This window comes from Balaenoptera borealis (assembly GCF_965194805.1).
Source record: "Balaenoptera borealis genome assembly, chromosome: 3".
In the NCBI taxonomy this organism is placed as follows: domain Eukaryota; kingdom Metazoa; phylum Chordata; class Mammalia; order Artiodactyla; family Balaenopteridae; genus Balaenoptera; species Balaenoptera borealis.
In genome coordinates, this window is record NC_138866.1 from 179279722 (window position 1) to 179307085 (window position 27364).

Consider the following 27364-nt stretch of genomic DNA (forward strand, 5'->3'; position numbering starts at 1 on the left):
ACATGTTTGAGAATCGGGGGCATCTGATAGAAAATGGATACTTGGGAAAGATGTGAAATTGTGAGTGTCAAGAGATGTATATGAGGATGGCAGAGAAGAAGCTTGGAAAGAAGGATTTGTGCCTATGGTAACAAAAAGTTTATTGTGAAATAACTGCTTTCTAAGTGTGGTTTATTTATTTTTTGGTGGGCTTTTGCTTTCCTGTGTGAAGAACTTGCTTCTCTTCCCCTGATACAACTTTGATATTTTCCATCTTAATTTGTGGCATGGAAAACGTCTTCATTTGTAATTTTATCAGCAAAACAGGAAGAAAAAAAATCACAGAGGGTCTACATAGATAAACATCGTCACATGGTGTCACAGAACACATGGTGTTCTGGAGATGCTGGACTTAAACATTCTAGGAGAATACTCAGATGGACGACGAGGACAAATTTTTGTCTTTTGTAAAACCCCGTGGGTGTAATTCTGCCATTAGTCGAGATGGACGTTTCAATGTTGAGACGTGAGAAATCACTGAAACACCAACGGCATAACAAGAGAGCTGCAGGGAAACAAAGTTGATTCCGTTCCTTTTCTCGGGCTGTAAGTCAACTCAAGTTGCTTCTGACAGCTTGCTGATGAACGATGACTTGTAATGTTCACAGACACTTGTCCAAGTTAATAAGTTTATTAGAATTACTCCATAGGTCTGAAAGCTGTTGAGGATGATGCTGGATTCTCAGCTCTAAAATCAAATAATCTTCGCAGGTGTGTATCTGGGACAGCTTCGCACGATAGTTGAGTCCCTCTATGGGAGAAAAAAGTGGAGGCTGGAAGATAGATCAGTTTCCCTCGAAACATGGGTATGCCCTCTCTATGCAATCTGGGCATTCCCTTGATTTTAAGATTCCCCGTCTGGAAAAATAAAGTTTCAAATGAAGCACTGAGTTAATTAGATAATATTCCTAAGTCAGGTGCCAAGCCAAGATGCAAGTTTTCTCAAAAGAGAAAACCAAAAAGTGTTACATGATTCTTAAGCCCCTACCCACATCTAAGGAATGAAAGGGTAGAAAAGAGAGCTATTAGGGTGCTTTAAACTCCACTTCACCACACCCACCCAAGGGAGCAGGGTGGCGAGACTGTGCCCTGCACTTCAGGCCTAGTGGGGCTCCATCCAGAACCCCATGGTTAGAATGACATGGTGGGGCTCAGTGGACTTGAATCTGATTCCTCCCCCTGAAGAGTGGAAAGCAGGCTGGCTAGTTGAAGAAAGGGCGGCTGAGCTGAGGATCACCCTGCCTGTGAGAATCTCTGAGAGCAAAGGACCCACCAGTGTCTCTTGTAACTGGAGAAGGGTCATGTGGGGGGGAGCTGACAAGAGATGGTCTTAATCTAGTCTAAGATGGCCACATAGCCGGAGAAGGGACTTCAGCACAAAGAGGCTGGAGATGAATCCAGACCCACAGAGGTTGAGGAAAGAGCCATTAGGGACCAGTGGGAAGAGAGGTTCATCGTCCTTCATTAAGGAACCTGTAGGTGGGACAGTCCTGAAGATGTCTCCACAGAAGCATTCACAAGAGGGAGAAAGTGTTCAACCTCTGTCAGGCCCAGAAAGCGTGAAGCCAATGTCTGACAGCCCCAGACACAGAAGGACATTCCTGCCTGCCTTCCACCCTCACTCTGTGGGCCTCTCTCCCCTCTGCTCCAATGGTGGCGGTGTCAGAACCTGCCCTTGGCAACATGGAGAAGAGAAGATGAGCAAAGTAAGGAAACAGGGCAAAGAATGATCCCACCATCTTCCCCAATGGCAGCTTCCAAGCTCCACTGGGCCTGAGTTGGGAGAAGGAGGAGAAGCATCAACTTTGATCAGTTTGAAAAGTACTGACTCTTATTCACAACTGGACCTTCTCATACCCTAAACTGCCTCGGTGTGTTATGACTTAAGAATGATCAGAGAAGTCACCAGGTCTGCTAACGTTTTCACCCAAGGTAAGCAATTCAGGAGTCTCACTAAGGAAACTGAAGTGATAGGAAAATAAAGTTGCTTTGATTTTGCATTTATGCTGGTCCTGGGCTTGGTTTCCCCCAGATCCATTTTTTTGCCCCCTCCCCACTCTGTTCATTATCTCAGGGCTGTGGTAGCAGAATTCTAGAGTGGCCCCCAAATTTCTAACTGCTGGTATATACGCTCTGCACAAGGTCCTCCCCTTGAATGGGGACAGGATTTGTGAAAGTAATGGGACAGTCACCTCCTTGATTAGGCCACGTGTTATAAGACTCTGCCTTAGCAGAGTGGAGAGGGAAGAAGGCTGCCATGTTGTGAGAGGGCCAGGGAGCTAGGATCTGCGTACGACCTCTACGGGTCTGCCTCTGCAGACCCCACAGCCAGCAAGGAAATTCAGTCCTACAACCACAAGGAGATTACTTCTGTCAACAACCTGAACAAGCATGGAAGAGAACCAGAGCTTCACATAAGACCACAGCCCTGGCCAACACCATGATTTCAACGTGTGAGCCCATGAGTAGAAGACCCACCTAACCTATGCCTGTTCTGTTGCCCAGGGAAAGTATGGAATGATAAATATGTGTTGTTTGAAGCCTCTAGCTTTGTGGTAATCTGTTATACAGGTATGGAAAATTAATACAAGAGAGTTGATTCTGGGAGGCCATCGTCCCAGTTCCCATGTCAGCTGAGATCTAGCTGGGTTCAGCCAGTGACAGGTGCTGCTGAGAGATGGAAGTGCCGAGGGGGAAGAAACCAGGGAACGTTCCCTGTCCCTCTGCCATGGATGGACTCTGGGATAGTTGTTGTGTTTCCTTGGTGGTTCCAGCTGCCAACAGGTGACTTGTCGGGTAAGAACTGTCTTCCCCCACCCATTCCACCCCCTTCTTTCTTTTCCCTTCTAATGGTTAGAGATGTCAGAAACTGCTATCAGAAGAGCGGTAGAAAAACAAAGGCGGGGGAATAGAGAAAAATCTCATCACACTTTTCCCTGACTGCAGACTCCAGGAATTCCACCTCCCCTACTGCCCCTCTTGCTCCCTGAGGTTGCCAGTTTCTCACTCATCTCACCCCCTACCCCCTGGTTTAGCTTCTCAGCCGTTCCACACTTGGGTAACCCACTCCCTGCATTAAAGTCCCTCTTTTTAAAAAACTCAAATGGTTTCTGATTCCTGGTGAGACCCTAACTGATAAAGCATCCCATGAGCCATGTGTGTCTGCCTACTTAGCTACCTACTCATGCATGTGTATAGGTATATATATGTATCTGTGTGTATACATATATATGAATACACACATATACATATGAAATTTTTTTAGTAAAAGAATGAGCCAAAGCAGATTCAATCGACTACCACCACTTCCAGAATGCTTTCACGTTGGTTAATAAACTTCCTAAAAAACCACATTAGCTTGCATTTAGTAAAATGACATGTTGAGAGCTTTCATAGACGGCTCTTTGATCTAATTGGGAATCCGCAGTCTAGCCTTGCGGTCTAATTTGTGACATCACACATCTTTGGGTGTCCTTAGTCTTCTGTACTAGAAGCTGAGCCAGTTAAAGGGACTACGAAGAAAAAGCCTACCTCCTCTTCCTCCCCCACCAGCCTCTCATGGCTCCGATATAGACTGACATCGCTGGCCTAAATTCACAAAGCCCAGACTTAGCCAGCACTGGAAGCAAGGTGCGGTCCCCAGGGTGTCCTGGTCATCCAACAACACATTTCATCCATAATCAAATAAGACATTTCAGAAACCCGCTCATTTTTGGTCATGCTGGCAAATTCTGCTATAAAGCGTAGACACTTTCTCAAAGAGGTGACTTCCTAGACTGTTACAAAATTTCAACTTTCTTGCCCCTTTTATGGCATGCTATTTATGGCTTAAATTCACACACACAAAAAAATGTTAAGAGGAAGGGACACTTGCACAGATGTAGAAAACAAACTTATGGTTATCAAGGGGGAAAGGGCAGAAGAGGGATAAATTGGGAGATTGGGATGGACATATATACACTACTGTATGTAAAATAGATAACTAATAAGACCTACTGTATAGCACAGGGAACTCTACTCAATACTCTGTAATGACCTATATGGGAACAGAATCTAAAAAAGAGTGGATACATGTACAACTGATTCACTTTGCTGTACAGCAGAAACTAACACAACACTGTACATCAACTATACGCCAATAAAAAATCATTTTAAAAAAACAGGAAGAGACACTTAGGTGCAAAGTCTCAAAAACCCAACAGAAGTGAAGCTACTGCACCATCCCTTTATTTAACATTTGTGTATGTATTAAAGAGCCAGTGGGCGTCTGGACTGTGGATTAGGGCTCCATATGGGCTCTCAATCTCTCACAGAGGTAAAGCTGTAATATAAACGCTGACTCAATCACTGGACGTAGTCAGATGTCTCACCCATCAGCAGTCAGCGTTAGCATTAGGCAGACAGAGAAGGGGAGAACGATTCACTGGGATCTAACGCATAATGGGGGATCAGTACAACCACCCCCTGATATGCAAACTTTATCTGTTTTTAAATTATTTTTATTTTTAAATTTTTTGGTCACGCCTCGTGGCATGTGGGATCTTAGCTCCCCAACCAGGGATCGAACCCGTGCCCCCTGCAGTGGAAGCACAGGGTCTTAACCACTGGACCGCCAGGAAAATCCCCGCAAGCTTTGTTTTATACTGGCTGGCTACTCAGTGTTGCTACGGAGACTCATGAACACTATTGCATCCATTGGTTTTGCCATTCCCCACCTTGGGCCATGATGATGGAGATGCCCACATGAGAAGATGTTTGGTTACAAATCAACAGGCAACACAGAGCATTTACCTTTCTGACCTTTGATTTTCATGATGCTGTGTATGGAAACAACAACAATGGATTCAAAAGTGAGGCGACTGTTTGTAGAGAATGCTTTTGTTGACTTCTGATGAATTCTTGTACCTGTAGACAAGCTATGGCCGCAAATGACAAATGAGCAGAGTTCTGACATGAATGTTGGTTGATATTTTCGTTTATGTTAATGAGCAAGAAAAAACTGAAACGACGAAGAAGACATACGTTGGAATTTCACTCGTTTATCAGTGACATAAGTGACTTCTTTGCTGAATCAGGTAATAATTTTTGAATATGAGAATAGTACCTCCATTTTTTGTGCTATTCACAGTGTAGTAGCTACAAATAAAACAAACTCTTAAGTTCCATTGGCATGGTTAACACTTTCTCCATCACTTAATCTTAAGTGCAGAAAACCAAGAGAACAACAAATCAAGCTCAGATTGGTTGTGCTTGCCAATTTCTGTGGTGTAAATCTTAGCATGTGATCCTCAAATGTTAATCCCTAAACTGGAAGCTTGATGAAGGCAAGACAGAACCTTATCCACTATGCTAAATGCTGCAGCCCCAGGACTTTGTACAGTTCATGGTGCCTGGTAGATGCTCAAAAGATACTTACTGAAAGAATGAGTAAGTCCTCTCCATCTACCTTATTCTGAAATAAATAGAAAACAGAAGCTATTCACCTTTGGGGAGCTCTCTTAAAAATTCCTTGTTCTACAGAGTTTCCTGTTACTTCTTATTCCCACTTTGTGACTGAGGTCTGGCAATCTCAATAGAAGCCTAAAGGTGCCTTCTAACACCTTTCCCTTCCTCGGTCAAGAACAGGGATGGTGGAAGGGAAAAAGTGAATCAGAAAATCTAAACTACATTTCTGCTACTTAGTTCGTACAAATTCCTGACTGAACATAGACTTGGGTAATGAGAGAGAGATTAGCAATTCATTCTAAACTTGACGTCTTCCTCCTCATATTTTTATCAGTTACAGTTTTTCTTTCCCCCTTACCATCTTCATCCTGGTCCTAAGTGAATACTGCCTCCTTCAGATCTTTTCCTAAATATCACTGTGATGATATGGCTTTCCTTGGCCAATATATTTCAGCACCCCTTATCTCAGATCACCATAAGCTCTACCTCTTTCTTTATTTTTCTCTGCAATGCTCTACATACTATATTTTTTATATATAAATTATCTACATAAAAATTTATATATATATACATTTTTTCTCTACAATGCTCTAAATACTATATACATTTACTTGCTCATTTTCTGCCTCTCCCCTCCCCCAACATAATGTAAGTTCCATGAGGGTAGGGATTTTTTTTTTTTTTTGGTCTATTTTACTTACTGCTATATTTCCAGCTCCTCAAACAATAAATATTTGTTAAATACAATAAAAGAACAAACATACTGAGCACCTATTTTGAGCCATAAAAACTGTGCTAGGGGCTTCCCTGGTGGCGCAGTGGTTGAGAATCTGCCTGCCAATGCAGGGGACACGGGTTCGAGCCCTGGTCTGGGAAGATCCCACATGCCGTGGAGCAACTGGGCCCGTGAGCCACAACTACTGAGCCTGCGCATCTGGAGCCTGTGCTCCGCAACAAGAGAGGCCGCGATAGTGAGAGGCCCGCGCACCGCGATGAAGAGTGGCCCCCGCTTGCCGCAACTAGAGAAAGCCCTCGCACAGAAACGAAGACCCAACACAGCCATAAATAAATAAATAAATAAATAAATAAATAAAAAACTGTGTTAGGAGATATGTCGCCACTATCAGAAGGTAGACACGAATTTTACCCTTACAATTTACATTGTCTAGGCAGATCATTAAACAAAAATCACACACTTAATTAATTAATTTTAATTTAATTAACTACATTTAATTTAAAGGAAAAGTGCAAGGGTATTAACCTCATCTTAAAGTCATGGAAGACCTCACTTAAAAGACACTGATTTTTAGGCTGAGAACTAAGGGAAGGCAGACAGACACAACCAATGATCAAGAACAGTGACAGAAAGCTATGACCAAGAACAGAAAGCTATGACCAAGCACACAAGAACTCAGGGAGCACATGCCATCAGCCCTTTCAGATCAAAGTTGCTTGCTAACAAGACCCAGCCAGTAATAAACTAATAAAAATGAAAACTTTAGGACTCAGCCATAAAAAAGAACAAAATAATGCCATGTGCAGCGACATGGATGGACCTAGAGACTGTCATACTGAGTGAAGTAAGTCAGACACAGACAAGTATCATATGAGATCACTTATATGTAGAATCTAAAAAAATGCTACAAATGAACTTATTTACAAAACAGAAATAGAGTCACAGATGTAGAAAACAAACTTATGGTTACCAAAGGGGAAACATGGGGTGAGGGGAGGGATAAATCAGGAGATTGGGATTAATATACACACACTACTATACATAAAATAGGTAACTAATAACAGACCTACTGTATAGCACAGGGAACTCTACTCAATACTCTGTAATGGGAAAAGAATCTAAAAAAGAACGGATACATGTATGTGTATAACTGAATCACTTTGGTGTACACCTGAAACTAACACAACATTGTAAATCAACTATACTTCAATAAAAATTAATGATAAAAAAAAAACTTTAGGGAGCCATGGTGGAAGAATTAACCATGAGAATTGAATCTATTTAGATAAAGGACTAAGAATATATATAGTGGGGATTACGGCTACAGGCCAGAACAAAAATTTTATAAACCCTGACAACATAAAAAATACTAATATAACCACAAAAATAGGAAGAGGAGTGAGAAATCACAGGAGGAAGTATAAGTGCTAATTTCCTCATCTTTTGTAGCAAGGAGTCAGAAGATTCTGTTAAAATCAAAATATGTTGTTTAAATAATTATAACAAGTTGCTTGTTTTCTTGAGTTTTGAGTTGTCTTTCTAGATCCTGGACAAAAGTCCTTTATCAGATATGTGCTTTGCAAATACCTTCTCCTCATCTGTAGCTTTTCTTTTCAGTCTCTTAACATGTCTTTTGAAGAGCAGAAGTTTTACCTTGTGATGAAGTCCAATTTACCTTTGTAATAGCCTCAAGTTGGAAACAAGCCTACTGCCTATCACAGGCGGTGGTAAACAAACTGCATACGATGGTACATACGATGGAGTAATAGGCAGTAATAAAAAGCAATACACTACTGATGTACACAGCAACACAGATGAATCTCAAAATAATTATGCAGAGTGAAAGAAGCCAGACAAAAACAGAATGCATACTGTATGATTCCATTTATATGAAACTCTGGAAAATTCAAACTATGATAGAAAGCACATCGCTTTGACTGGGTGAGGAAGTCAGAGCGAGGTAAAAGGAAGGCGCTTGCAAAGGGCCGTGATGAAACTTTTGGGGGTGAAGAACATGTTCACTATCATGAGTGTGGTCATGGTTTGATGGGTGTGCGTACAGGCAAAACTTACCAGATGGTACATTTTAAGTATGTGCGGTTTCTCATCTGTCAATTACACCTCAATAAAGCTGTTTCAGAGCAGCACGATTCTATTAGTATTTTGTGCTTTTATTAACTTTAGAAAGGTTTTCTAGGAAGTAATATTCCTTACGGGGAAGAAGCCTGTATCTGAAGTTTTGCTCTTCTTTCAGTTTCCTTTTTATGTTTTTAGAAATTCAAATAAATGTAAAAGTTTCAACTTAAAATACTATGGATAATATAATCCCATTTTAATAAAGTTTTAAGACTCTATGCCGTCATTCATGTAAAAAAATACACGAAGTACATTTTATTTGTGTATATGTGTGTATATGTATTATATTATAATATAATGTATGCATATATTATATAATAATATATAGCATACATTATATTATATATAATATGCTATATATTATATATAATGTATTATGTTATATATAATACATATTATGTGTATTATATGATACATGTTTTATAACATAATTACATATTATAACATACCTATTATACACATGTATGTGTATATATGAACATATATAAAGACATATAAAAGATGTATATGTATTTGTATATATGTGTGTATATATATAAACAAGGTTTTCAATAATGTTAAAAGAGAGTGGTAGTTACTCCTTAGTGGTAGGTTAAATTTTTTAAAATTATATTTTGAACTTCTCTGTATTGCTTGAGTTTATTTCAAGCATGTACACTTTTTTCTAAAGACACATAGTTATTATGAAGATGAAGGAAGGTGAGGAGAAGGGTAGGAGGAGGGCCAACTGGATGGAGGTGGGGAGAAAGTCTGACACACAGTGGAGAATTCCAGGGAACAGCCTGCATTAGGAGGGGCTTAGACTGGAAAGAAACAAACAAACAAACAAAAACAATGGGACATGAGGGAGTAGCCAGAGGTGAGCTGAAGACCAGAGATCCTAATTATATAGGACATTGTGGCTGCTTTAAGGTTGAGCACTTTATCCAAGTTTGAAGCAGAGAAATACAATGAGATTCTATAATAAAAAGATCACTCCTAGAAAAATTAAAAAATTAAAAATAAAAATAAAATATAAAGGGAGGACAGAGTTTAAAAAAAAAATCACTCCTTTAAAAATTTACCCCAGTGGCCGCTGTTTTACAGAGGCTTAGTGATAGGAATATAATCATTGTGAGTAAACTTAATGTAAAAGATAAGTCATAACAAAACCAAAAAGACTACTATATATAAATAGATAACTAATAAGGACCTAGTGTAGAGCACAGGCAACTCTACTCAATACTCTGTAATGGCCTATATGGGAGAAGAATCTAAAAAAGAGTGAATACGTGTATATGTATAACTGATTCACTCTGCTGTACAGCAGAAGCTAACACAACACTGTAAACTGACTGTACTCCAATAAAAATTATTACTCCAATAAAAAAAACAAAAAACCCAAAAAGAACATATCAGCGCTTTCACCTGCAACAGGGTGAATTTCTGCCCCCCTACTTGATTCATCTACGCAGTCAGCATTTCCGCCCTTTGGAAATAGGGCTTTGGTTAGTTATAAAAGATGAGTTCTTCCCTTAAGACAGGCAGAGAGAGAGAGGCAGGGAGGGAGGGAGTGGGGAAGGAAGGAAGGAGCAGAAGGGAGAGAGGGAGAGAGGAAGAGAAAGAGGAAGAAAGAACTGCAAAAGTAAGCAGAGCTGAATGAAGCACATGGAGCTGAAGCCGGAAAAAAAGAGAGAAAGAGGAAAAAGAAAGAAGAAGAGGGAAGAAGGAAGGGAGGGAGGGTGGGGAAGGACAAGAAACAAAACAAGATGAAAAGGATCAATAGCAGCAGACAGGCGTGGATCCCTTCAGGCCCTCGCCGGCTGTAATTATTTAGCTCAATGGGCTGGGGCACCAGGCGATGGCCCCCGAAGGGCTTGGATTAGACCCATCGCTGTGGCCAATTAGTTTCACCCCCTTTTCCGCTCTGCCTCAGCCACTTTTCACCACCTCAGGTCATGTACTTCAGTTTTCCAGCTTTTCACACCTCAGATGATTCTTCTATAAAATGGGAGCAGCAGTATTTTTTTTTTTCTGCCTTGAAGATTGCTTTAAAAAATTTGCATAACTTACTTGATGGAAGCCAGAGTGTCAATATTTAAAATAGAATTCTCAATTCAGAGCTAACGTTTTTGCTTTTCCCACTTTGTCAACAAACAAAGGTTCGCTAAGGGTCTACTTTTGTGTTCAAAATGCTCTATTCAAAGTTCAAAGTGGTGAAGGAGAACAAGAGTCCCTTTTCATCAAAATTCACAACTTCTGGTCTTCAAATGACAATGTTAAGAAAATGAAAAGGCAAGCCAGAGACTGGAGAAAATATCTATATCTAAAAATATAAAGTATAAAAATACAAAATATAAAAAAACTTTTACAAGATGAACAACCCCATTTTAAAAAATGAGCTAAAGATATGAACAGACACTTCACGAGTGGAGATATATGCATGGCCAGTAAGCATATGAAATGATGCTCAACATCATTAGCCATCACCCACAATGAGATTTCACTACATACCCATTAGAATGACCAAAATTAAACAGACTTGACAATACCAAGTGTTGGCAAATACACAGAACAACTGGTGGTGGGAGTATAAAATTGTTCAGCCCCTTTTGAAAACAGTTTGACAGTTTCTTATAAAGTTAAATATACACCTACTGGGCATCCAAAGCATATTACTACTGCATATTTACCCAAGAGGAATAAAAACATATGTTCACACAAAGACTTATTCATGAACGTATAAAGCAGCTTCATTTATCATAGCCAAAAAGTGGAAACAAACCGAATGTCCATCATCAAGTGTATGGAGAATGGATACACACATACGCTATCTTCATAGACTAGAATGATAACAAGCCAAAAAAAAAAAAAAAAAAAAAGAATGTATCACTGATATATGCAACAATGCAGATGAATTTCCAGAGCATTATGCTGAAAGAAGTCAGACTCAGAATACCATACTCTATAAGATTTGATTTATATGAAATTCTAGAAAACACAAATCCACTCTATAGTGACAGAAAATAGTTTAGCAGTTGCCTAGGGCTGAGGAGGCGTGGGGGCTGACTGGGAAGAGACAAAAGAGAATTTTTAGGGCGATGAAAACGTCTCAGACCTTGATGAGACTGTGTATGTTTGTCAAAACTTATTGAAATGTACTCTTAAAATGGGTGCATTTTATTATATATAAAGTATACCTCTAAAAATTGATTTAACTTTCTAAAAAATAAAAAATAAAGTAAGAATCTCTATATCAAAGGGCTTGCAGTCTAAGAAGCATTGCGTCGGGCTTCCCTGGTGGCGCAGTGGTTAAGGATCCACCTGCCAATGCAGGGTACACGGGTTCGAGCCCTGGTCTGGGAAGATCCCACGTGCCGCGGAGCAACTAAGCCCGTGCACCACAACTACTGAGCCTGCGCTCTAGAGCCCGCGAGCCACAACTACTGAAGCCCATGTGCCACAACTACTGAGCCCATGTGCCACAACTACTGAGCCCGCGTGCCTAGAGCCCATGCTCCACAACAAGAGAAGCCACTGCAGTGAGAAGCCCATGCACCGCAACAAAGAGTAGCCCCCGCTTGCCGCAACTAGAGAAAGTGCGCACACAGCAACAGACCCAACGCAGCCAAAAATAAATAAATTTATTAAAAAAAAAAAAAGAAGCATTGCATCCTTAGGGTACTTTATTCCAAATTATATCAATTTGAGGAGGGGGAGAATTTTCTAGTAGGGGATCTTAAAGCCTGTTCTAATATTAACATACTTTCTATATTAATGTAACCATCAATCATATCTCAATCTATAAAGTGACAACGACGCTAAAGTAAATCAAGCAGGATACCAACCCCTCTACTGACATCTTGACTATCCTTTATAATGTCATCTGCCTTCAAACAAATCAAATTTTGTCCTAAGAGGTACTATTCATAATATTTGTGCCATCAGTTTTACATTTACTGTGCGTACTGGTTAATAGCAAGGTTTTTTAAGCTTCAGAGACTTAAGTGACATTTGAAAAAATATCCGAGATGAGAAATATAGTAGATGAATAATTTCCTTAATCAGTATAATCTCCAAGAAATTGATTATCATGGTTTATAACTGGTTCATGGGAATATCTTTAAAGTCTTAGACTACTGTCAAAATAAATGTGTTACAAATGATCATTTATATTATAAAAAGAGAATTAATAATAAAAAGCTACTTTTTCATCTCCCTTCTACTCAAATTATTTCCAATTACTGTCACTCATTCTTTTGTGGAATTTCTTGCCATTACCTTTTCATGACAAGTTTGAGCTCTAGCGTATCCACAGGGAACAAGAATTGTTTCGCTACTGCAGAGAGTGCTGGTTACAGCAAAATAACAGACTTCAGTTAGCCAAGAAGGACGACATTCCCTTGCTGCCTTAATCCTTGTGGAATGTTCCTGGTCTGGCTCATCCTAAAGGTGCTGATTATAAATAACCCTGTCAACCAACATGTGGTGGAAAGATCCCCTTTGGACCCAAGATACAACAGGTTGCAGTCCTGAGGACCTCCTCTTCCCTTTTGTTTTTATTTGCAGCAATTAGGGAAACTGAATGATAAGGATGAATTGAAATTCTTCTAGAATTAACTATGGCCAAGACCCCACTTGAGGTGGAAAGCAGGATTTTTGTGCTGGCATTTACCTCCTGGCATTTCTTCTTGGATCATATTCAGTAAAAGGATTCATTCTTACTTGATTCACATCCATCCCTTCCTTAAAAATGAACCAACAAGTACTAGGCACTGTAGAAAGAGTTTTAATTTAATCCTCTGAACCTCTCTACAAAGTAGTCTCTATTGCTATTTTTCCATTTTGCAGAAAAGAAAACTGAGAATCAGCGCAGTTATGTAATTTCCCCAAGGACACACAATTAACAATCAGAAGAGGTAGGAATCAAGTGTAATCTGACTGACTCCAAAGTCACCAAGGCATTCTGCTTTCTTATTGGGAAACTCAGTGCCTGCTTATTGAGACATCAATAGCTTATTGAGACATCAAGGATGGTCTCACCATGTTCAACAGGAGAGAGATTCTGTACAGAGAATAAGCAATAGGCTCTTACTAAATCTATAAGTTATTCTGGGGGACTTCCCTGGCGGTCCAGTGGTTAAGACTCTGCACTCCCAATGCAGGGGATGCGGGTTCAATCCCTGGTCAGGGAACTAAGATCCCACATGCAGTGCAGCCAAAAAATAAAAAAAAATTAAAATAAAAAAACAAAAGTCAATCTGGTATATAATTTTGACCTTGCAATATATTGCAAAGCTATTGACATAAGAATATCAGTTATATATGTTCATCCTCTACTAAAACTACTAAAACTCTACTAATTTTCAACAAGGTTGACCAATAAACTCATTTTTAAGAGCCAATTAGCAAATATTTTGGAGGGGAGATTGGCAGCATCTAATAAAGTTTGGACTGTGCATAGTTTGGACCCAGCATTTCCACTTTCAGCATCTGTCTTGCAGTAAACTTGCACCAAGTATCAAAACACAAATAAACAAAAACATTCTTTGCAAACATTCTTACAGGAGCAAAAATTGAAACAACCCAAGGAACATCACTGGAGAATGGTTTAAAAAGTTTTGCTACATTTTAAAAATAACCTTACTATATAGATTTCAAAGAAAGAGGTAGATTTACATGATATGGGAAGTTATCCAAAAAATATTTGGTGGAAACATAGGTTGCACAACAATATGTGTATTACTTCTTGCAAAAAGAAAAAGATGTATGAATAGAAAAATCTGGAAGGATACATGCTAACTGTTAACAGTGGTTATCCCTGTGGTAAAATATTGATGAGATTAGGAGGAGGGGAAACTTTTGCCATCTTAGATACTCCTAAGCGTTTGCAATGAGAATGTGTCTCTGTGTTTAAATAAAAGCAAAGTATTTGAATTTACACTGCTCTTTACTTTTTACAATATATTCATATAGATGTATACATATTCATTAAAAAATACATGTAAATACATCAAAATGTTAACAATGATTATCTCTGGATGGTGGGACTAAGATTTCTTTTTAGCTTTCTGTTGCATAGATCTTTACATTTTATAACTTTCCTTAATGAATATGTATTACTTTTATAATCATCACAACTTACGTGAATCCCTGGAGAAACATCCTTCTCTCTGGAATTTGGCTCTATTTAGCCATCCCAAAAGGGACAGACTGAAGGAATAGGATGTTCTTTTACCTCATTAGGCAAAACAACACATTCTCAACCCAAAACATTTGGCTTGACCAAACACAATGGAGTGTTTGGTTTTCTGAATATACATAGGCATATTCTTATGTCTCAGATGACTCGGGCATATTTGTTTGGGAATGTGCTCATCCAATCAGTCAACACAGACTTCGTAGGCTTTTGTTTTGCTCAGTAGGCAAGGTGCTGTGGGGGAGAATACAAGAACGAGACACGGTCCTCTCCTTCAGGGTGAAGGTCAGGATCTAACTGAGCAGAGAAATATACATTCATGGAACATGAGACAACACCCAACGTGACATCTGAAGGGTTAAAGTATTTAGTACCAATGAAGGAGCATTATAGGCACTAAGCAGAGTCAGAAGAAAGAAAAGGGTTGGAGAGAGTTCATGGCATTGTGGCCCATTTGCCTCATTTGAAACAGGAGATGCATCAGCCTTTGGGGGATAATTGAAGCTACTCGGCTGGGATTAACTCCTGCTTCTTGTACCCATTCTACTAGGCTAGATTTTCTTAATTTCGGCACTACTGATATTTTGTCGTGAAAGCCTGTCCCAACCATTGCAGAACATTTAGCAGCACCCCTGGCCCCTACCCGCTACATGCAAGTGATACTCCCCTGCCCGGCTGTAGCAATCAAAAATGTCATTGCCAAGAATCACCCTCAGTTGAGAACACTGTACTAGACCAGGCTGACTTTTGATAGATTATGAGAAAAGAGGGAAGAATTAAGATGGTAAGGTAAAGAAGGTAAAACACACTATCCACTATGGCGGCATGGGGAGGAAACCAGCCAGTCTGAGGGAACCCATGTTTATTAGTGAATGGTGGAAAATACAGTCACACAGGCAAAGTAGGACAAGACTCTGGAAATACAGATGTACTGAGACATAAAAGGAGATATGAGGCCATTGTGAAGTCTGAAAAAGGAAATGTCACGATGAAATAATGTTTTAGGGAGACTGGCTTTGTGCAACATAAGGAAAGATTTTATGGGGGTCTGACTGGATTCAGGGAAACAAGTTGGGAAGAAATATCAATAACAGACTCATTGGCAGCTAAGAGAGTGGAAGGGGTGGTGACAATGGGAACAGAAAGAAGTGATAATAGATTAGATATACTTTACAGGGAACATGTACTGGACGGGGCTTGATATGGGAGGGGAAGGAGAAAAATGAATGAAAGAAGACAGAGTATCAGATCCTGGGTGACCACGAGGATGGGGTAAAAAAACTGACAGGAACGGAAATGTCAAGAAAGGAAGCCAATTTTCATTCATAGGTGATCATGGGTTTCTTCATATACATGTTGAATTTGAGGTCACAATGAGATATCCAAAGAGTAATGACCACCAGGCAATTAGAGCTAATGACCAGAGTGCTTTAAGATAATCATTCCGTGTTTACCAGTGCCAGGAGTGGAGATATGACCTCAAAATGGTGAGGCCAAGTTTGTGGATGGCTTTTGAGTTTGTGAATCTCTCTTCCTCTTTACAAACACAGCTTGTATAAAGAATCTGAACTCACAAACTTAAAAACAAAAACAAAACACCTATGTGGTCCAGACCACAGGTACAAAGTGTCTCCAGTCCTATTAATTTCTTATTGAGCCATTCCCTCCTGAAGAGCATATAAGATACAGGTTGAGAAGATTATTTCTCTGAGGAGTTCATTTTATGTTTTCAGATATCATCATCATCCAGAGGAATTTATTTATTGCCAAATTAAACTCGAGCTATATCAGGTACCACACAAAGATAACAGCACAGATGTAGTCCCTGACTTCTAGATTCATACTTATACAAATAGGTAAAGCATTTACAGATAGAATAAGAAATTCTAAACAATGCACATCATGTACAAGTTGAAAGTATGGGGGAGGAAAGTTGTACTGGGGAGACAATTCCATAATCACACAAAATGGCACTGAAGGCAAAGCAATGTGAAAATGAGGGAGGGGGTCAAGGGTTCCCCTCCCCCTCACTGAATCACTGAATGATCTTTAGCAAATCAGTTCAATTCATGGGGTTTGCATCTCTCCATCTGTTAAGTGCCACTGATATTATCTGTCTGAGGATACACTCATATATTTACTTATTCAACAAACACTGAATTTTACCTCCATATGCTGGTCTCTGTGGGTGGATACAGAAATGTAAAACTGAAGGCACCATAACCCTTACCTTTGGAGGAAGTTGGCAAAAAAACAAAACAAAATACAACCTTAATTGGAGGGAATTGTATCTGCTAGGATGCTCTTGATTATAAGTGACAAAAGATCCAACAAAATGTGGCTTACATAATAAAGATATTATTATCTCACATCAAAAAAAGTCTCAAGATAGAAGGTTTTAGGGTTGATTAATTCAGTGGTTCCATGTCGTCATGAAAGACCCAGGTATTTTCTGTCTTTCTGACATCCTCAGTTTGTTGGCTTCATGGATAAAGATGGCTGCCATAGCTCCAGACATCACATCCTGAGGCAACCACAGATTGAAACTGTTAGGATTAAGAGAAGTAATGCATATATAAAGCATAGGTCCTGGCACATAGAAATGGCTCAACGGATATTAGTTTTTATTACTTTGTGATATTATGTGATACTGTTTTGCTCCAGAGAAACTGTTTGTATTAGTTTGCTAGAGCTGCTATAACAAAGTATCACACACTGGGTGGCTTAAACAACAGAAATGTATTGTGTCACAGTTCTGAAGGCTAGCAGTCCAAAATCAAGGTGTCAGCAGGACTGGTTCCTTCTGAGGGCTGTGAAGTAAGGATCTGTTCTAACCTCTCTTCTTGGCTTGCAGATGGCTGTCTTCTCCTTCTGTTTCTTCACATTATCTTCTCTCTCCTTATCGTTTTCTCTTCAGTGGTGTTCTTTTTATAAGGATACCAGTCATAGTGGATTAGGGGCTCATTCTATTCCAGTATGACCTCTTCTTAACTAATTGTATCTATAATGACCCCGTTTCCAAACAAGTTCACATTCTGAGGTGGTGGAGGTTAGGACTTCAACATACAAATTTTGGGGTGGAGACAAAATTCAACCCATAACATTGCTCATCAATGTGCTTTAGTGCAAACATCTTTGTTTTATCAATGCTTTTTAAAGAACCTATCCAGAGATAGAAAATAGGTGGGGAAATAAGACCTTGGCCAAGTGTTCAGTGCACTAGATCTCCCTTCTAGGTTGCAAATTCTGTTTCTCTGACTGTGGGCTGATTAATGATGCACTTGGAGGTGAAAGCCTTCGTGGGGAATTTTGCATATACTGAACTCTTTTTGTAAAGAATGATGTTGTCTTCTCCGGGTTTTATTTCCTTTACTCTTTCCCCCTCCAACTTCATCTCATTTGTCTCCTTGCCCTTTTTAAGAAAAGCCAAAAGTTCCTATCGTATTCATCTGCATTTCTTCCCAATATGGGGGAGAAAACCAATGGCCCAGAGTCTATGAGAATATATTCTTATTTGCTGCCATCCTTTTCCTCTGGTAGAGACCGTGCCTGAATTTGGCCATGGTTTACGTAGACCACAGAGTAAAACAAAGCATAATACTTTTTTTTTTACCAAGTTACATGTTCTCCTGGGCACAGGAAGAGTTTGTAAGCTACTAAAAGTTGAGTGAGCACTCTGGGCTGCTCAAGGGAAACACCAAGACCATCTGGACAGTCTGCCCTTCTTTCACCTGGAGCCACAGTCACCTGTCCTGGGCCTGGAGGGAAGTTGGATGGAGGAGAGTGCTGGGTTTCATCTCTGGAAAGAGAGGGAAGCTGAGAGGGGACCTAGTAGGGACTCTCCCTCCTGTTCCTCAGCAGGACTGCAGGCTTCTTCGTTACGACAAGCTGAGAAGCAGTCTGCCGTCAGCACCCTCACCCAGCTCCTGTCTCCCTCCCACTTCCCTCATCTTTCCTTTCCACCGGATCTGCTAGTGTTGGGGAACGAGAGCTTTTTAATTTTGCAAACCTGCACCTTCCATCCCAGAGCTGCTGCCACTACTGCACCCTGGCACGTTCCCTGCACCCACTCGGTGAGATGAAGACATGGCACTTGCCCTGCCATTCAATTAAAATGATCAGCTTTGTTCATTGTGATTACTCGCAGATGCCTTATTCAGCTGTAGGTACGATTTTTAATTTCAAGCCAAGCTTTCTGAAAAACCAAATTAAAGGCTCTTCCTTTCTCTTTTTAATGCTTACCATTAATATTTTTTTAAGGAGAAATGAAAAAAGTTTTAGCATCTCCAACAGTGTGTTCCATGAGTTTCCTGGTGGGAGGTGATAAAGGCATTTTTTTAACTGACTAAAAATGGTTAGCCACAACACCATGAAAATATCTCAGAATGTTTTAAAATGAAAAAAAAAAAAATTCTGTGACATGGAAATAGCAATTTAGAGGGGGGTCCAGGGGTTACCGGCAGCTTTGAACGGCTAATTTTAGCTTTCTCTGGACCTCCCTCGTGATTTCCACACCAATTTCCATCTACTTCAAAAAAGCAAGCCACCTGAGGTACAGAGGGGGGAAAGTATGGGATCATTTGTTATTTTGGACACAGATGATTCCAACGGAGGGAGGACATTAAAATGTTTCAAGAAACACAGCCTTTGAAATACAGCAACAGATTCACATCTATAACAGACTCTTCCGTAATACAGACACCGCCATCGAGCACAGAACCCTTTTGTGACTCTGTAGGCTTCAGATCCCACCCCCTAGGAACCTTTTTAACTCGTGGAATTTAGCTATAGCCTCTACTGATGCTTCACAACTACTTGCACCATATACAGATCTAAGCATAAAATTATGATGGACAACACCACCCTAAAAACTTCCACCATTTTAAACTTTGCTGTCAAAAAGAGGATAGAAGTACACTGCATTGCTACATATTCCTGGAGAAGGACTAACGCCACACCATGCTTATAAAGTGCCGTGTGTCCCTTAACAAGAGGATTTCAGTTGAGATGGCTGGAAACCGACACTAATTTACCCTTATTTGCATGCCCAAAATGGAGGTGTGATGAAGACCTAATTATTATTTACTGTTACTTTGAATAATACTAAATGAAAATATGAATCCCATTATTCCAGTTGGTAATGACCCCAATTATTTTACTGTTATGCAGATTTTTTTCATGACCATCTTTCTGCTACCCTTTTTTTCCCCCCTTCAATCTTATTCTAGCAGTTCTAAGGCTTTTGATGTCCAAGAACCAGCCTACTCAAGGGCCCTCACTTGAACATTTTCTAGATGCTTATTTATTCTGATCACTCCCTGTTTTTTGTTTACTCAGCCTCCCTCTTACTTAGGGTGAGCTGCCTAGGGCTTGTAACCGTCTCTTAGAGGAGATGGAGGGTGCTAAGGGCTGGAAGAGAGAGGAGAGGAGGCAAAGCTATGGAAAGATGCTTCTGTGCATTTCAGCTGGATTTAACATTTAAGCCATCTTACCTAGAGATTGTCATACTGAGTGAAGGAAGTCAGGCAGAGAAAGACAAATATCATATGATATCACTTATACGTGGAATCTAAAAAAAGGGTACAATGAACTTATTTACAAAAAGAGAAATAGAGTCACAGATGTAGAAAACAAACTTATGGTCACCGGGGGAATGGGGAATGGGGGATGGAGAGGGATAAATTGGGAGATTGGGATGGACATAGACACACTACTGTATACACAATAGATAGCTAATAAGGACCTACCGTATAGCAAGCACAGGGAACTCTACTCAAAACTCTGTAATGACCTATATGGGAAAAGAATCTAAAAAAGAGTGGATATATGTATATGTATTTAAGTGAATCACTTTGCTGTACACCTGAAACTAACACAACATCATAAATCAACTATACTCCAGTAAAATTAAAAAAAAAAATTTAAGCCATCTTGGAACAGTGAAACAGAGCAGTGAACTGAGATATGCAAACCTACTGTTTAACATTACCATATTACGCTGGGATTATTTAAATGTAGGTGAAACACACACCAAGATCCAGGCACATTTTCCAAGTCAGGTAAAAAGAGAGATGGTTCCTTTCCTTTACCTTTTACCTCTTTGCTACTTTGGGAGGGGAATCTAGTCCTGACACGAACAGATTGGCCCAGAGAGACCTGCTGACAGTTTATGTTTCTGTTAAATTCGGCTAGATGGATTTTTTACTCAAATACAGTTCTTCAAAACATGGATGAAACCACCAGGTCCATTTCACTAGCCCTTGATCCTACTTGATCTTTCTCTAGGTTTTTCCAACAGTGCTCATCTTTGGAAGTGTTTTTGCTCTGTTTTTCTCAAATAACTAGTGAAGAGTATTTGTTTTGGCTCTTTGGGGGTGTGTTTCCCCCGACTCCAAACAAAACTCTGGGATTATCCACATAAATATCCTGTTACATCTCATCACAGCTACAGGTGGGAGCTTTTGCCATGTGGCCTTTGAGCCAGCTGTGACTTGCTTTGGGTGGTTTGGCGCCACATGTGGTGGTGGAGCTGAGGGCTTTGAACTGTGGTAAAGTCACTGTGATGCCATGTTCTCAGCCTTGTGATGATACGCCTTTGGTGACTACAAGCACCCTCCAGACATCAGATCTCCTCAATCACTCAACTCCTCCTGGAAGAGACAGAAGATGCGAGTGTTGTCATTCTCACTTTTCAAAAGAGCGAACTGAGATGAATTGATGTTATGAGGATTATGCAAGTTTCCAGGACAGACCACGTCAGCATACATTTTGTTGGTTTGTTTCTATTCTCTCCTTTAGTATTTTATGAAATGATGCCTGGATCGTGTCTGGACATCCAGATTCTTGTCCTGCTCATGCCACTACTTTGTTGTGAGACTTGAATTTCTGGGATCACTTGACTTCTCTGGGCTTCAGTTTTCTTATCTGCCAAATGCTGGCGTTGGATGAGATGGTCCCCAAAAACCTCGCCTGAATGAACCCGCCAAGGTTCTCTGGCATCTTGCTTTCATACCTCAATCTTTAAGGGGAGGAGGAATGTGGATAAGATGGCAATATTTTATTTCCCAAAGCTTTGATTAAACAAAATTGGCTGAGTAGGGAACTTACATCTCTCTACTCTTTTCTCCATATGTAATGGCATAAGTTGCTAACTGTACGCAAGGAAGCATTCCTTGGGAAAATGTGAAAAATGTAAATGTGGTTAGAACTCTTTTATAATGCACACATATGACCGCTACTTTATAAAGCTGATGACCTCTGCTCTCTTGCAGTCAGAAATTATAAAGAAAAAAAACCAGAGAGCTGCTGGGAGGGCTGTGTTAGTGCTTTTGAAGAGTAAAATGGCAAAATAAAAGTTATAACGGAAATATTCTTTGACTTAGTGTGACTGTTTTGTGCTGAGTCTTATGCTGGTGCCCTTACATAGCCCTGAGTTTATGACAGTTCGCTAAATGACGGTGCAATGGGGAACTTAATTTGTGCTCGTTGCTCTTCATGGTGAAATGAAGCTTATTACCTTTTTGAAAAGTTAGTGGTCAAAACAAATAACCAGATTAAATACCACCCTCTCAGCTTTTGGTGTCCTTCAGAGACTTTTTCAGAATGGGCACTCCATTGCCGTGGAAGTGAACGGCTGCCAGTTTGCTACCTGAGGTAGGTAAAATAAATATTGTATTGTTATCCTGATATCCATGCAGCCAAGTAACCTGACAAAGCTCATTACCCGGGTGCTACTGCACCAAGGGGGTCTGGTACCTGTATCCTCCTCTTCTCCAAAGTGGTCTTCTAAGTATCTACATCAGATCATATAAATTCTCTTCTTCAAATACTTCGGTGGATTCCCTTTGGGCTCTTGAGGAAATCCAAATTCCATAAACGGCTGAGAAAGCCCTATGTTTGTTTACTGCCGTGTTTCTAGTGCTGGGACAGTACCGGGCATGAAGTAGACACTTGAACGCTTGTTGCATGAATGAAAATCCTGTGTGATCTGGTCCGTGCTCACCTCACCTACCTCTTCATCTTCCCCAGCCACTCTGGCCTCTTACAAGTTCAAGAAATGGCGTGCCAAGCTCCTGTTCTGCTCCAGGCTTCAGCTTCATTTCTGTTTCCTTCTTCTTAGCTAGTTAATTCTATCTTCCTTCAGGTAAAGCATCATTCCCTCAGGTTTTCAATGATGCCCCAATCTTATTTGGTCCCTCATATTATTCTTTCTTACAGTACCAAATTCTTCTCTTTCAGAGGATTACCAATTTTGTAATTATATAATTATTTGTGTGAATATTAGGTTATAGATGGTTTCTCCCATTAGACTATTAAGTTCCATGGGGGCAGTGATTGTGTCTGCTTTGTTTAAAACTGTATGCTTCATAATTAGTATAGTGTCTGTATGTAATGAGTGCTCAATAAATATTTTAAACATTTTTTAGAAAAGCAATCGGCATGCTAAAATTAAATTTTTATTTATTTATTCCAAATACTCAATACATGTAGATAAAAAAAGTAGACGGTGAAAAGTAGGTCCCTAGTTTCTATCACCTGAAGCAACTTTTGCTGTTACTTATATGTCCTTCCAGAGAGAATCTCTGGGAATAAACACATCTTTCAGATATGGCCAATAAATGTTCTCTGATGAATGAATTAATGAATCACTTCCATCATCACAAACCCACCATGAGACTTCTCATTCGGTTTATAAAACCATATAAAGTAAGCCTTACCTAAGCAAAAAAGAAAAAATAATATAATTTAGCCAGCTCAGAAAAAAAACCTTGTCATAGTGACTCTGTCTTTGTTTATAGCTCTGGATCAGAAAATAAGCATGACTACAGAATGTCACCCAATGCCTATAAAGAGACAAGATTTCTTTAATGAGGTAACCAAAAAAATTTTCTTTCCTCAAAAGAGATAATTCCATTTTTAGCCTTTTCTGCAGCAACAGAAGCCACCTGATGAAATAGGAATCATCTGGGTTCTTAACTGGAGAACCTGATGCACAGCCAGAGATGGGGAAAGGCATCTCCTCAGGCATTCCTGGCACTCACAGCCCAGGCTGATATGCTGCCTCCTAAGCTGTTGGCCACACGGAGTTCTGGGCCCGCCAACAATGGGACAAAAGCTGCAATCGGCGCTGGTCTGCTCTCTTCTGATCAGTGGGGCAACCACTGCTGGCTGTGCGTCATGTTCTCTGGTCCTCCTGGCCTCGCCCAGGAAGCAGCCCGGGGTTGTTCTGAGCTGATTCTAGATGCCTGTATTCGTTTCCTAGGGCTGCTGTAACAAAGTCCCACCAACTTAAACCAAGAGAACTATATTCTCTCACAGTTCTGGATGTGAGAAGTGTACAGTCAAGGTGCCAGCAGGGTTATGTTCCCTCTGAGGGCTCCAGGGAAGGACCCTTCCTTGCCTCTTCCAGCTTTTGATGTTGTTGGCACCCCTGGGTACCCCTTGGCTTGTAGCTGTAATACTCCAATCTCGGCCTCTGTTGTCACATACCCTCCCCCATGTGTCCCTCTGCCATCACATGGCTTTCTTTATTTTATTTTATTTATTTATTTTTGGCTGTGTTGGGTCTTCGCTGCTGTGCACGGGCTTTCTCTAGTTGCAGTGAGCAGGGGCTACTCTTGGTTGCGGTGTGTGGGCTTCTCACTGCGGTGGCTTCTCTTGTTGCGGAGCATGGGCTCTAGGTGCGCGGGCTTCAGCAGTTGTGGTGCGCGGGCTCAGTAGTTGTGGCTCATGGGCTTAGTTGTTCCGTGGCATGTGGGATCTTCCCGGACAGGTCTCGCACCCATGTCCTCTGCATTGGCAGGTGGATTCTTAACCACTGTGCCACCAGGGAAGTCCCACATGGCTTTTTTATAAGGCCACCAATCAGTGGATTTAGGGCACACCTAATCCAGTATGACTTCATTTTAACTTAAATAATTACATCTGCAAAGACTCTATTTCCAAATAAGGTTACATTCTGAAGTTCCAAGGTAGATGTGAATCTTGGCAGGGGGGACACTATTCAACCCAGCCTGGTACCCGAGGCAGGAAAATGACTGGTGTCCAAGAACAGCCAAAGCCTGTGCCCATCTGAACACCGCCATCAACGAGGACGGTTCCCTCCGACTGCAGTTTCTTCCTGGTTCACAGGAACTTGGGCATCTTCATGTGTGTCCTCCACACACCTGCAATTTAGACCACCTCTCTCTCGTCCCGTTTGTTTTTAGGTCAGGTGTGATTTTGACTGCCTTACATCCAAATCCTTTTCATCGCTGATCCTAACAAAACAGCAACGGCAAAGCTCCAGCCCACACTGGAGCTGCTAAATGGTGAGACAATCTCAGAGCCCGGACCTAGTGTTCACAAGGGGTCTCTTCCCTAACGGAAACTTTGGTTTCGTAGCTGCATTGTTTAAGAAATGGCTCTTTGTTAGAATCCTGGTTGCACAGTGACAATTAGAGCAGCCCACACGAGCAGCCAGACCATCCGCCTGGAGTGGCAGGGATATTTTAGGTGGCACATCGGGGGGGTTATGAATGCATCAGGCTTCTGTCCCTGCTTTCAGCTGTCAGCCAGCAATCAGTGGAAGCTGCTTTCCTCCTGAGGCAGGAATGAGCCAGTTTTGCTGACAACATCTGTACACAGAAAATGCCAATCTCAGAGCGGGCCGGGCAGCAAAAGCAACAAGAAGACGGTGCCTCCAGAGACCAAGTTGGTCCCGTGATTGCGGAAACTCAGATACTTTCCGGGGTGCGAGAGCAGAATTCTTTTTTTTTTAAAAATATATATTTATTTATTTTTGGCTGCGTTGGGTCTTTGTTGCTGCGTGCAGGCTTTCTCTAGTTGTGGTGAGCAGGGGCTACTCTTCATTGCGGTCCGTGGGCTTCTCATTACGGTGGCTTCTCCTGTTGCCGAGCATGGGCTCTAGGCATGCTGGCTTCAGTAGTTGTGGCATGCGGGCTCAGTAGTTGTGGCTCATGGGCTCTAGAGCGCAGGCTCAGCAGTTGTGGCTCGCAGGCTTATTAGTTGCTCCGCGGCATGTGGGATCTTCCCGGACCAGGGCTCGAACCCGTGTCCCCTGCATTGGCAGGTGGATTCTTAAGCACTGCGCCACCAGGGAAGCCCAAGAGCAGAATTCTTGACCTCAGGGAACTGTGTGTACTGTCACCTGTGTGACCAATGGCTTGTTTGCTTCTCACATGATGGGCTGACACAACCTGTAAGTAGCAGGTGATGGACCATTTTCCTAAGTAAACACTAACATTTCTGATAACACTACCTTCTCACCCAATCCTGTTTACTTAGTTCATACCCAATTCCTAAGCGTGCAAACTTAGAGGTATTGCCTGATTCTTCAGAAAGTCTCCAAATATCCCATTAGGAGACCTGGCCTCTCCATTTAGAAAGTGAGTATAAATGCTTAGGTAAAATAGTAACAAGACGTTAGAAATATCCAGTGGAAACAGTATTTATTCAACCAACAATATTTGGGTGTCGATATATTCTAGGCACTCTGCCCAGAAGGAGGATACCAGGGTATCAGGGTGAATAAGATGGGGTTTCTCTTTGGTCTGTGATCTACTCAAACCAAAGTCACAGGTGGCCTGCACCTGCCCGGCCGGAACTGCTTGGAAATGAAACCCGAAGCCACCTGCTTCAGGAAGGCTCCTGCTCTTTGTTGGGTGGGTCATGGGAGAGAATCCCCTTTGGAGTAAAATATCCCCTTGATGGGCTAGTGTGTGAAGTGCTGCATTTCTGGACAAGACAGGAAAAGGGCAGAGCTGTTCCCAGGAGTGGGGTCTACCTGCTTCGGTCAGTACATCACTTGGCCATCAGAGAGATGCTGTCACCTTACCAAGCATGGGGAACAGAGACAGACAGTCGACACCAAAGGCCCAGCAAGTACAGAAGTGGGATGATGCTTCACTAACCTGGCTGTTATCATGCACCGACTTAAATGTGTTAATAAAAGGAAGATTTCAAGAGATCGAAAGCAGAAACTTCAATTTAAGAGATAGAGGGAAGGGAAACCGCTGCCTTTTGGAGAGACTAAGAAAGTGTTGCTTGACAGCAGAGTGGCAATCTGGGACCGAGGAAAGGACATTTGCTCTAGAACCAAGAGAACCTTCTTTTACATCCTAGCTCTGCCACCCACTAGCTCTGGGCCCTTAGGAAAGCTCCTTAATATGAGGTCAAATTTCCTGTACAATGAAGACAACCATAGAGTAAGAGTGAAAGAAGGCATAACTAAAGTATCTGAGATATGGAAGTCCCTCAATAGAATAAGTGCTATTAGTAATATACAATGAATTAAGGACAAAGTTAGGCAATGTCAAATTACCAAATTCTGTGATGTATGAAATAAGCATGCAGTGAGAGGTAATATCATATTTACATGCAGTGTTAACAGAACCCTGACTTATTTCTAAAATGCATAGGGACCTCCTCAGGTTATTGATGGGAAGATCAATGACATATATATATATATACACACACACACATATGTATATTCATATGTGTGTGTGTGTATATGTACATATATATACATACAGATATGTGATTATATGATTAATCACGTACACACAGTACATGTAGGATGATCTTACGATCATATTCTAGATGGGGAGATATACACATGAATGATTAATGCCTGGTTTGAGGTTAGAGAGTGTCCAGGTAGAACAGAGACCAGTAGTACTTTAGCTGCCATCTTTAAACGTCAGTTCCCAGAGAAGTATATTTTGGTAAAGATCCTTTTGAAATTGACTCACACTGACCAGAGCATTTTGGATTTTCCTTTTGGGCCCTTCCTCTGGACTCATAACAGGTCAATTGAGGTGCAGGACCCT